The sequence below is a fragment of the Podarcis tiliguerta genome, assembly GCF_965153285.1.
Source record: "Podarcis tiliguerta genome assembly, chromosome: 16".
NCBI lineage: Eukaryota > Metazoa > Chordata > Lepidosauria > Squamata > Lacertidae > Podarcis > Podarcis tiliguerta.
Window position 1 is genome coordinate 28,653,117 of NC_139549.1, and position 13,397 is coordinate 28,666,513.

Below are 13,397 nucleotides of genomic sequence, written 5' to 3' on the forward strand. Positions count from 1 at the left end.
TTTTTTTATTTCCAACCCGTCCATGGGGGGTCAGCTTCCTCCCCTTCACTCTCAAAGTTCTCCAGCTGCTGCATATCACCTCTCCTCAGCATCCAACTGGACCCTACTTAAACCAGAGTTCTGTTGACCACTGTTGTCTTCCATTCCATGCCTACATCTCCTAAGGTAATTGCCTTCCTCATGCTCACAGATTCACCCTCATAACAATGAGCAGCAGTCCCCACTCCATCTCCCCCAGTTTCTGCCTATGTTGGACTACTACGAACACACACAACAGTTCAATAATGATAAAATGCACATCTACAATGCTTCAAAGAGGCCTTCTACAGCATCATTTGTTTATTATGGTCTGCCTATGCCGTCCTTCCTTCCAAAGGAGCCCAATGTGCCACAGGCATCATATCATGTGTACCCGCTGTTATTTAGACCTGAACATATGTAAGCAGACATGGTCCAATCTACCTCGCTGACCAGGTGACCATGGCTGAACCTCATGGATGGTTCATCAGGTCAACTCTCTACCTTGGAACTAATTGCCACTCAAATGAGATACATAAATCAGAATAATAAAAGCCATCAGTTTGTGATTATCGGCTTTGCAAAAGTCTGCTCAAAAGTCTGCTCCTGTTGGCTTCTATCTATGAAATCCGTGGTGCTGACCACAAAATCCATGGTGCAGTGCAATTCTGATTGAAATACATTTGCAGGGAAACTTCCCAGGCCTGCGTTATTTCACACAAGGAGTTGGACAGTGTGCAAATGAGAGAGGTCAGAAGCCATAGAAGCAACCGAGAGTTTTCTTCTACCCACAAATCCTAAGTGCCAGATTATGTGGAAGCATTTCTATTTCACCCTGAAGAAATGAAATTCATTGGCACCTCTCAAAACTCAATAACAAGCTCATTTTTAAAAAATCAGTGATAACTGTTTTCTCTGAAACATACCTGTAGCTGATTAGGGAAGTTCATATTTAAGCTCCAGTGCATTGAGTTTAATTTATAAGAAACTAGTGTGGCACAGACAAGGCTTCACTGCTTACAGATTAATTCACTTTGTGAGGCCTCTTGTAAGAAACAGAGCCAACATCTGCTGCACAAAATAAGGCAGTGGTATCAATAGTTTGGTTCTCCTATAGAAATCTAGTTAGGATGACTAAAGCAGAGGTAGACAACATGGTGGCTTCCAGATGTTTTGGACTACAATGCCCATCATACACAGTTAGGATGGTCAATGCTTAGGGACGATAGGAGTTGTAGTCCACAGGAACTGAAGGGCACCACAGTCCTTCCCACGGACCAGAGAAATTCACCTCTAATACTCCTTACATTTAGAAATGAATAACGTGGAACAGAACTACTTGGAAGAGATTCTTCCAGGTACTCAGCACAGACTGTATCCGCCTTGCCCAGAGATGAGCCAGGTAAGTATGACATTTTTCTTCCCAAACATACTGCTCTGTACAATATTTCATTGCATGTGCCATTGACTCTAAGCATTCTTTAAAACTGTATTTGAACTCCTTGTTTTGACTGGTGTTTGTATACCACTTTATGAAACATTGGATTTCTGGGGAAAGCAACTTATAAATCTATTAAAAATAAACTTCTTCACAATTGGGGGGAAATATGTCACCGTGGCGCTGTGAGTTAAACCGAAGAGTCTAGGACTTGCCGATCAGAAGGTCGGCGGTTCGAATCCCTGCAACAGGGTGAGCTCCCGTTGCTTGGTCCCTGCTCCTGCCAACCTAGCAGTTTGAAAGCACATCAAAGTGCAAGTAGATAAATAGGTACCACTCCGGCGGGAAGGTAAACGGTGTTTCCGTGCGCTGCTCTGGTTCGCCAGAAGCAGCTTAGTCATACTGGCCACATGACCGGGAAGCTATACGCCGGCTCCCTCGGCCAGTAAAGCGAGATGAGCACCGCAACACCCGAGTCGGTCACGACTGGACCTAACGGTCAGGGGTCTCTTTACCTTTACCTGTGTATACCGTAATGACAATAGCAGTTCTCCTATTGCCCATTCTATTCCCAAATGGGATAGTTGTCGCATTGTGAAGGAACAGCAGGTTTTTGTCAAGCTGTGTGTCACTGTGGGTCGTCTTCGGAGGAGGGACTCACTTGACTGTCCTTGGTAAGTCACCAAATTTATCAGTCCTTTCCACACCTGTGGCAATGTTTTAACTTTTCCATCACTTTTGCCCTCTTTTCCTTCTCCGGCTGTCATTTACTTTGCAATGAGAATTTACTATAAACAGTATTTGAAATCCTAGCCAGAGCTGAATTGTGCAAACCCATTTTGCAGGCTTCTTCTCTCCTCAATCACACTGGAAAGTTAGGGGTGGACGGAGATTTCTTTTCCTTAGTCTAGGTCCTTGTGACAGTATTTGGGGGGAAATATATCAAAATAGCCTTGGTGGCTGAACCATTGGATGCAAAAGATGGTAAAAAAGTAAAACTGGGCTATAATGTCACTGTAAGTAAAACAGAAGTTGTCCTATTACGCATGTGAAGGAACAGCAGGTTTTTGTACAGCTTTGTGTCACTGTGGTACGTCTTCGGAGGAGGGACCCACCTGACTGTCACAGGTAAGTCAATGAATTTATCACAACCCTTTCCATACCTGTGACAATATTCTAACTTTTCCATCATTTTTGCCCTCTTTTCCTTCTCTGACTGTAAAGCTGACTTTAGGGTTTCTGTTGTTTAGTTTACAATGAGCCTTTAATAGAAACTGTATTTGTAATCCTAGCCAGAGCAGGATGTCGCAAATCCGTTTTACATGCCTCTTCTCTCCTCAATAACACTGGGAAATTATTGGTGGGTCATTGTGACAATCTTCGAAAATATTTCTATCAAATTCCCCTTCTCGGCTAACCTTGACATAATCTTACTGTTGGATGAAAAAGATGGCAGAGAAGTAAATTTGAGTTGTAGTGTTCCTTCCAGGTACCCAATAAGATTTATGAGGAAGGTTGAATCAGTTTCTAACGGTGCTCCAAAATCCATATTAGTGCAAGAGACCAACCAAAATGTAATAAAATAGTGTGGAGAATCTCAGCTTTCCAGACCATTCTGGAGAACTGATAAACTTGCAGACTGCCTTGTGACATTTGGGCTGGGTTTATAAATGTATAGTCCGACTGTAGATTTCTGAACTTTCTTAGGAACTAATGTGGCTCTCTTCACTTTTTCTATTGTGGGTCTTCCTATCTAGAATCATAGAACAGATTCTGTTCAAAGAACTGTTTTTTGTTTTGTGAAACTCAGTAATCCACAGGCGCAGGCTACCAAACGACTTTTTAAAATAAAAATCTGAAGATGTTCAACATGTTATTGATAGTTAAATGTAGCCACGTAAAATGTAAACCACAGTCTACATATTTCAGCAAAACTGAATGGGTTTTTCGGAGAAAGTTGGAGTGAGGGTTTTGCAAGAAGGCTGAGAGAGATCTAAACTGATATATCTAGAAAAATCACTTGAGATTTAAGGGGCACGATGGAATCAAATGCAACAAACTCCATTTTTTAACTGAAATAGAGGCACAGCAGTAGAGAGAATTAACCAATTTCCCTATATCTTTAGTCTCAATTCTCACACCCTAAACTTAATGTTGGTCTCACTGTGGAAAAATTACGTGGGTACTTTTCTTTTTTTGTTCAATTATTTATTTGGAAATATAAAAGGAAGGAGCAAAGCCAAAGACATTAGGTTGCATCTAATACTAGTCTTGTTTGGAGTAAACCAATTGCAGGCATAAAAGATGTACGTTCATTCATTTCAGTGGGTCTTTTTGGATTAAAACTGAGTTGCATGCAACCCAGCTGGCACTGGCAATAAGAATATTCCATTAATCCTAATGTAAATATAAATATAGGCAGATTTACAAATAGGTATATAAATGATACTGATCATTATAAGCCACGCATTAAAAGGAAGAAAGCCAGGGAAGTCTTCAGACCGCTGTGACACCTTCAGACCTAGAGGGCTTTAACAATCAATTTGTCTCCCTTGGGAATTCTGGGAATTGTAGTTCTGTGAGGAGAATAGAGGGATCCTAAAATCTCTCCGCAACCTTTCCGAACTGCAGTTCCCAGAGTTCTTTGGGGGAAGCCATGAGTATTTAGAGTGCTTTGATCCTATTTTAAATGGGTTGTGCAAATGGGTCTATACAAAGAGGGGTAAATCTGCTTGGAGATGTATGTATGTTGGGTTGGGGGGAAGATGGTGAACGTGAACTGATTTGAAAACATGGGAAACGGAACTTAGCCCAGGAAAATAAGAAACTAAAATTGACCCATTAATGTATCCCTGTTACCTGACTACAACACCTGCCAAAAGGATGCCTTATTCAATGGTTGAAATTATTATTATTATTATTATTATTATTATTATTATTATTATTAAATGGATAAAAACCCATGCTCCTATTCTGCTTTCAGTGGAGCCATCTGCTAACATATGAGAAGGGGACAGAGTTTTCTCTGATTTACCCCACCCAACTGAGGTCTCCTCTGGCTTAAAATTCATTCCAGATGGTTGTGGGACCTTCTGAACAGTGTGAGGCAGTTGGCAGCGAGGGGGAAGGGGGAACCAGAAAAAAAAAACGCTCCCCCTTTTTATGTTAAAAAAAAACAAAAACTGGAAGGGATTTCACCTCAAGGATTTTTATTCTCCAGATTCAGAGTTAAGTTAAAGTGAAATGCTGTCTTTCCCCTCTATAAGGCTGTGCCAGCGAGCAAAAATGGCTGCTGCTTGCACTCCCAAATGGGCAGAGTGCTGCTGCACTCTGTTCATGCTTGTGAGCTTCCCATAGACACCCAGCTGATCACCGTGAGAGCAGAATGGAATTCTAGATGGGCCATTGCAACCCTGATCCAGCAGACCTCTTATTTTCTGATGCTGTTAGAGGCCATTTTGCAATACCCGTTGCCAGGGATCAAAAGCACAGAGAGGACTGTTGCTCTCAAATCTTTTTGCAAGCTTCCAAAAGACATCAGGTTGACCGCTATGAGCACAGTGTCCCAAGCCAGATGGGTTTCTCGCCTGATCCAGAAGGGCTCATCTTATTGACTTTAAAATATTTATGTGCAATGAAAGTTGACCCCCTCTGAGCTCAAACAGGGTGCTTTCTTGATCTCTCCTTTGCTATGGCAGCCAGTATAAACATGTGGCTCATTTCCCCAGAAGAACTCGTAATTTTAAACAATCCTTTGTACAGTGGTACCTCAGGTTAAGTACTTAATTCGTTCCGGAGGTCCGTTCTTAACCTGAAACTGTTCTTAACCTGAAGCACCAGTTTAGCTAATGGGGCCTCCTGCTGCTGCCGCGCCGCCAGAGGACAATTTCTGTTCTCAATGTTCCCTGAGGTACCACTGTGCTTAAGAACCAGTGACCAGTCCAAATTGTGCATTGATCTTGTCCACTCCTGACCATGTCAGGGATGGGGTAACACAGCAACCCTCTACCTTTGCCCGGATGCTGTGACACCAGAAATCACATCAGCCCTGGCCATGCTTAATGGGGCTGTCACCGATTAGAGAGACACAGATTCCACATCCCTGCTTTATGCTGACTGGCAGCACTTGCACAGTTATGGGATAGGGAGATCTGAACAGCTTTCTTCTTTCTTTGGCCGAGTAAGATTGTCTTCCATAAACACAGTTTTAAAAGTGAGTCTGTAAGTGACTGTGGAGGCCAATTCTGGATCCACATGTCCTTCCACAGTGGAGACATGGGTTTCCGGGTGGGCAAGTCTAGGACTTGCCGATCAGAAGGTCGGTGGTTCGAATCCCTGCAACGGAATGAGCTCCCGTTGCTCGGTCCCTGCTCCTGCCAACCTAGCAGTTTGAAAGCACATCAAAGTGCAAGTAGATAAATAGGTACTGCTCTGGCGGGAAGGTAAACGGTGTTTCCGTGCGCTGCTCTGGTTCGCCAGAAGCGGCTTAGTCATGCTGGCCACATGACCCGGAAGCTGTACGCCGGCTCCCTCGGCCAGTAAAGCGAGATGAGCGCCGCAACCCCAGAGTTGGTCACGACTGGACCTAATGGTCAGGGGTCTCTTTACCTTTACCTATGTATACCGTAAGGACAATAGCAGTTCTCCTATTGCCCATTCTATTCCCAAATGGGATAGTTGTCCCATTGTGAAGGAACAGCAGGTTTTTGTCAAGCTGTGTGTCACTGTGGGTCGTCTTCGGAGGAGGGACTCACTTGACTGTCCTTGGTAAGTCACCAAATTTATCAGTCCCTTCCACAACTGTGGCAATGTTTTAACTTTTCCATCACCTTTGCCCTCTTTTCATTCTCTGGCTGTCATTACTTTCCAATGAGAATTTACTATAAACGGTATTTGAAATCCTAGCCAGAGATGAATTGTGCAAACCCATTTTGCAGGCTTCTTCTCTCCTCAGTAACACTGGAAAGTTAGGGGTGGACGGGGATTTCTTTTCCTTAGTCTAGGTCATTGTGACAGTATTGGGGGGGAAATATATCAAAATAGCCTTGGTGGCTGAACCATTGGATGCAAAAGATGGTAAAAAAATAAAACTGAGCTGTAATGTCACTGTAAGTAAAACAGAAGTTGTCCTATTACACATGTGAAGGAACAGCAGGTTTTTGTACAGCTGTGTGTCATTGTGGTACGTCTTCGGAGGAGGGACACACCTGACTGTCACAGGTAAGTCACTGAATTTATCACAACCCTTTCCATACCTGTGACTATATTCTAACTTTTCCATCATTTTTGCCCTCTTTTCCTTCTCTGACTGTAAAGCTGACTTTAGGGTTTCTGTTGTTTAGTTTACAATGAGCCTTTAATAGAAACTGTATTTGCAATCCTAGCCAGAGCAGGATGTTGCAAATCCATTTTACATGCCTCTTCTCTCCCCAATAACACTGGGAAATTATTGGTGGGTCATTGTGACAATCTTTGAAAATATTTCTGTCAAATTCCCCTTCCCTGCTAACCTTGACATAATCTTACTGTTGGATGCAAAAGATGGCAGAGAAGTAAATTTGAGTTGTAGTGTTCCTTCCAGGTACCCAATAAGATTTATGAGGAAGGTTGAATCAGTTTCTAATGGTGCTCCAGAATCCATATAAGTGCAAGAGACCCACCAAAATGTAATAAAATAGTGTCGAGAATCTCAGCTTTCCAGACCATTCTGGAGAACTGGTAAACTTTCAGAGTGCCTTGTGACATTTGGGCTGGGTTTATAAATGTATAGTCCGACTGTAGATTTCTGAACTTTCTTAGGAACTAATGTGGCTCTCTTCACTTTTTCTATTTTGCGTCTTCCTATCTAGAATCATAGAACAGATTCCGTTCAAAAGAACTGTTTTTTGTTTTGTAAAACTCAGTAATCCACAGGTGCAGGCTCCCAAAAGACTTTTTAAAATAAAATCTGAAGATGTTCAACATGTTATTGATAGTTAAATGTAGCCACGTAAAATGTAAACCACAGTCTACATATTTCAGCAAAACTGAATGGGTTTTTCGGAGAAAGTTGGAGTGAGGGTTTTGCAAGAAGGCTGAGAGAGATCTAAACTGATATATCTAGAAAAATCACTTGAGATTTAAGGGGCACGATGGAATCAAATGCAACAAACTCCAATTTTTAACTGAAATAGAGGCACAGCAGGTGAGAGAATTAACCAATTTCCCTATATCTTTAGTCTCAATTCTCACACCCTAAACTTAATGTTGATCTCACTGGGGGGGAAATACGTGGGTACTTTTCTTCCTTTTTTCAATTTTTTATTTGCAAATATAAAAGGAAGGAGCAAAGCCAAAGACATTAGGTTGTATCTAATACTAGTCTTGTTTGGAGTAAACCAATTGCAGGCATAAAAGACGTACGTTCATTCATTTCAGTGGGTCTTTTTGGATTAAAACTGAGTTGAATGCAATCCAGCTGGCACTGGCAATAAGAGTATTCCATTAATACTAATGTAAATATAATTATACACATATTTACAAATAGGTATATAAATGATACTGATCATTATAAGCCATGCATTAAAAGGGAGAAAGCCCAGGGAGGTCTTCAGACCGCTGTGACACCTTCAGACCTAGAGGGGTTTAACAATCAATTTGTTTCTCGTGGGAATTCTGGGAATTGTAGTTCTGTGAGGGGAATAGAGGGATCCTAAAATCTCTCTGCAACCTTTCCAAACTACCGTTCCCAGAGTTCTTTGGAGGAAGCCATGACTATTTAGAGTGCTTTGATCCTATTTTAAATGGGTTGTGCAAATGGGTCTATACAAAGAGGGGTAAATCTGCTTGGAGATGTTGGAGGGAAAGATGGTGAACGTGAACTAATTTGAAAACATGGGAAACGGAACTTAAGCCCAGGAAAATAAAAAACTAAAATTGACCCATTAATGTATCCCTGTTACCTGACTACAACACCTGCCAATAGGATGCCTTATACAGAGGTGCTTGTTCTTTTTCTCTGACAGTGGTTGAAATCTTATTATTATTATTATTATTATTATTATTATTATTATTATTATTAAATGGATAAAAACCCATGCTCCTGTTCTGCTTTCAGTGAAGCCATCCACTAACATATGAGAAGGGGACAGAGTTTTCTCTGATTTACCCCACGCAACTGAGGTCTCCTCTGGCTTAAAATTCATTCCAGATGGTTGTGGGACCCTTCTGAACAGTGTGAGGCAGTTGGCAGCAAGGGGCAGGGGGAACCAGAGAAAGACAGCTCCCCATTTTTATGTTAAAAAAAATTAATAGCTGGAAGGAATTTCACCTCGATGATTTTTATCCTCCAGATTCAGAGTTAAGGCTTGTTTACAGATGTGAAATGCTGTCTTTCCCCTCTATATGGCTGTGCCAGCGAACAAAAATCGCTGCTGCTTGGACTCCCAAATTGGGCAGAGTGCTGCTGCACTCTGTTCATGCTTGTGAGCTTCCCATAGACACCCAGCTGATCACTGTGAGAGCAGAATGGAGGACTAGATGGGCCATTGCAACCCTGATCCAGCAGACCTCTTATTTTCTGATGCTTTTAGAGGCCATTTTGCAATACCCATTGCCAGGGATCAAAAGCACAGAGAGGACTGTTGCTCTCGGAATCTTTTTGCAAGCTTGCAATAGACATCAGGTTGACCACTATGAGCACAGTGTCCCAATCAGATGGGCTTCTCGCCTGATCCAGAAGGGCTCATCTTATTGACTTTAAAATATTTATGTGGCATGAAAGTTGACCCCCTCCGAGCTCAAACAGGGTGCTTTCTTGATCTCTCCTTTGCTATGGCAGCCAGTATAAACATGTGGCTCATTTCCCCAGAAGAACTCGTAATTTTAAACAATCCTTTGTACAGTGGTACCTCACGTTAAGTACTTAATTCGTTCCGGAGGTCCGTACTTAACCTGAAACTGTTCTTAACCTGAAGCACCAGTTTAGCTAATGAGGCCTCCTGCTGCTGCCGCACCACCAGAGCACAATTTCTGTTCTCAATGTTCTCTGAAGCAAAGTACTTAACCCGAGGTAATATTTCTGGGTTAACCTGAAGCATATGTAACCTGAAGCGTATGTAACCTGAGGTACCACTGTGCTTAATAACAAGTGACCAGTCCAAATTGTGCATTGACCTTGTCAGGGATGGGGTAACACAGCAACCCTCTACCTTTGCCCGGATGCTGTGACACCAGAAATCACATCAGCCCTGGCCATGCTTAATGGGGCTGTCACCGATTAGAGAGACACAGATTCCACATCCCTGCTTTATGCTGACTGGCAGCACTTGCACAGTTATGGGATAGGGAGATCTGAACAGCTTTCTTCTTTCTTCGGCCGAGTAATATTGTCTTCCATAAACACAGTTTTAAAAGTGATTCTGTAAGTGACTGTGGAGACCAATTCTGGATCCACATGTCCTTCCACAGTGGAGACATGGGTTTCCGGGTGGGCGTTGGTCATGGTGAGGGTTTGCCGAACGTGCCTTCCTCATAGCATGTTTCTCCCTTTCGTTCTGAGTTTGAGCATCTTCAAAGCCCACAACACCTTTGGTAAAAGCTGTTCTCCAAATGGAGCACTCGCAGGCCAGTGCTTCCCAGTTGTAGGTGATTATACAGTGGTACCTCGGGTTACATACACGTTAGGTTACATACACTTCAGGTTACAGACTCCGCTAACCCAGAAATCTTACCTCAGGTTAAGAACTTTGCTTCAGGATAAGAACAGAAATCGTGCAGCTGCGGTGCAGCGGCAGCAGGAGGCTCCATTAGCTAAAGTGGTGCTTCAGGTTAAGAACAGTTTCAGGTTAAGAACAGACCTCCAGAACAAATTAAGTTCTTAACCCAAGGTACCACTGTACTACATTTTTTTAGATTTGCTTTGAGAGTCTTTAAATCTCTTTTGTTGACCACCAGCATTGCTCTTCCCATTTTTAAGTTCAGAATAGAGTACAGTGGTACCTCCAGCTGCGAACAGTCAGATCCCAAGGAATTCACAACCGGGGGTGCAGCTACTGTGCATGTGCGTGGCACCGTTTAGTGCTTCTGCGCATGCACGCACGGTGAAACCCGGAAAAATACTTCTGGGTTTGCCACGTACATATCCCAAAGGATATGTAACCGGAGGTCAACGTCATTAGAGTTATCGCTGTAGTTGCTTTGGAAGACGATAATCAGACATCTGCACAACATGATCAGTACAACTTTGCTTCTTCCAGTACACTGGCCTGTCTTCCCAAATGATGTGTAAAATTTGACAGCAGTTCTCTAGTGTCTATGGTGTTCTAGATGTAGATATTCCTAACTGGACTGATGCAGTCTAAACTCTTCCTCTCACAGATCACCACAGTTCAAACATGCCAAGAATGCCTGTGTTGCTTCATAGACCATAATATATTTTGCATGGGTTGAATCATGTGTTTGTTGCACGACAAAAGTTTTGGTTGCTATAAAGGAATACGACCTGGTTCTCCTGGACCTTTTTCCTAGAATCAGAAAGAGCTGCAAGACATCTTGTAGGACACTTTCAGGTCAAGGTATAGTTTCCAAATAGTCACAGGCCCTTCCAAAACATTTCAGCACACTACATTGGGAAACTTGGGTCAGATAGTGCTTCCTCTATGAAATCAAATAAATTACTACATGTGTCAAATATTTAATACCCCCCTGAGACATGACACTTAACCAGATTTCCCCTTGACTTCCAGGTCAGCCAACAGTACCTCCAACAGTGAACGTCTTCCCACCATCCCCAGAAGAATTGAAGAGCTCAGACAAAGCCACCGCGGTGTGTCTCATGGATGGCTTTTACCCAGGCGTTGTCCTAGTTACCTGGCAGGCTGATGGCACCACCATCTCCTCTGGGGTGGAGACAACCACACCCACCAAGCTGAATGACAAGTACGCAGCCAGCAGCTACCTCAGCATGAGAAAGTCCGACTGGGAGAGCTATGAGGCAGTCACCTGCAAAGTGACGCATGAAGGGAAGACCGTTGAGAAGGTGGTGAGGAGATTGGACTGTGCCTAAAGGCTGGATGGGTCTGATGAGTTCCTCGTGCCTCCAGCAGCTGAGAAGAAAGAGTCCTTTCATGTTCAAGGGGGCCAAGTTTATTCTCTGATTTCCTCTAATGCTACGTTGATCCGTCCAGCCTGGTTTCCTTCCTATGTCGTTCCCTCCCCACACCTCCTCCCTTCCTCTTCGCCCTGGAATCTCCTTTGTGTGTTGGCTTATAATGTTAGCAAATGAATAAAACGTCATACATTTCACCAGTGTGGTTTCTTGACCCACTAATTTATTCCATCACCTTCAAACAGGTTGTGCTCATGGTTTCCTGTCATATTGCAGAAGGAAGTGTGCTGTTACTCTACCAAAATGCCCTCAGCTCAGGTCTGTGGCTGATAGCAGCAGTGGAAAAAGCCGTGTGATTTCATGGAAATATAGGAATTGGCCTTCTCCCAAGTCAGCCCAGTGGTCCATCTAGGTGGGCAATTTCTACACTGATGGGATGTGGCTTTCCTACAGATCAGGCAGAGTTCTCTATATGAGGTGCTTTTTCCTGGGGGGATGCAGGGGCACGCATACCCCTAAACATTTTGTGAATCTAATAGGAGAAGAAAAAAATTAGTTTCTTCTCTGGCATGGTGAATCGTCTGTTCCATTGCTACCCCAAATGGCGGCCTTTTGTCCATTTACTGTGTTTATTTTTCTCCAATTGAACTACAAAATGGTGATTTTCTTGAGTCAAAATGAGAGTACCCCTAAAAAAAAATTTAAGAAAAAAAAGCACTGTCTATATGTGACCTGTGATCCTTTCCAATGGGCAGTGATTTATCTAAACAGGTTCTAGTGCTAGAGGAGCAGAGCTACAAAATGGCTCATGAACCTTTTTAGTATTATTATTGTGATCAATTGACCCTTTTAATTGCTTTTTTAAAAAAATGTATTAGCTTCCTTTGCCCAGTGGAAGTTGACTGCCGCTCTCACTTTTTCTGGTTGTCCTTCCACTCCACGATTCATCTCAGGTGGTCTTTCAAACATTCCCAAACATTGCCACTGGTCTGCCATCTTCTTCAAGCCACAATATGGAGAGTGGTCCATTTGGGTCCATAGGTACAAATGGAGTCCTGGTCCACCAACCCTGGTCCACCAACCTCAGTGTCCTCAGGAAGACCCAACCTGCCTGCCTTCTGTACAACCATTCAACAGATGGCTCTACCTCCACTTGGCTCTAGCTCTACTTTCCACCCAATCAGTTTCACTGCTCTGATTGCTTTGGGGAGGCAATATGAAGAGCCGAGAGCCTCCAGTGAATGAAAGTCATAGGTTTCCCTGAAGAATAGGATAAATTCTTTTTAAAACTGCATTATGTCTAACCGCTTCTGAAGAGCATGTGGAATGATCGGTATCAGAACAGTATACCTGAAGGAGCGTCTCCACCCCCATCGTTAAGCCCAGACACTGAGGTCCAGCTCCAAATGCCTTCTGGTGGTTCCCTGCCTGCAAGAAGTGAGGTTACGGGGAACCAGGCAGAGGGCCTTCTCGGTAGTGGCACCTGCCCTGTGGAACACCTCCCATCAGATGTCAAGGAAATAAACAACTATCTGACTTTTAGAAGACATCTGAAGGCAGCCCTGTTTAGGGAAGTTTTTAATGTCTGATGTTTTATCACTTATTAGTATTATTATTATTACTATTCTGTTGGGAGCCACCCAGAGTGGAAAACCCAGCCAGATGGACGGTGTATAAATAGATTATTATTATTATTATTATTATTATTATTATTATTATTATTGCAATGACATACTGAAAAAGTGACCTGCTTACTGTGCTAGCATGGTTAATAATAATAATAATAATAATAATAATAATAATAATAATAATAATAATAATTATTGCCGGACACCACTTTGGTACTTCCTCTTT

General features: G+C 42.8%; 1 gene segment (V, D, J or C); it reads left to right on the plus strand.

Moving 5' to 3' along the window:
- Positions 1-1,333: 1,333 nt before the first annotated feature.
- LOC310667137 (Ig lambda chain C region-like) lies at positions 1,334-11,740 on the plus strand. The segment is given in 4 exons: positions 1,334-1,420; positions 2,057-2,130; positions 2,511-2,584; positions 11,182-11,740.
- The last annotated feature ends 1,657 nt before the right edge of the window (positions 11,741-13,397 follow it).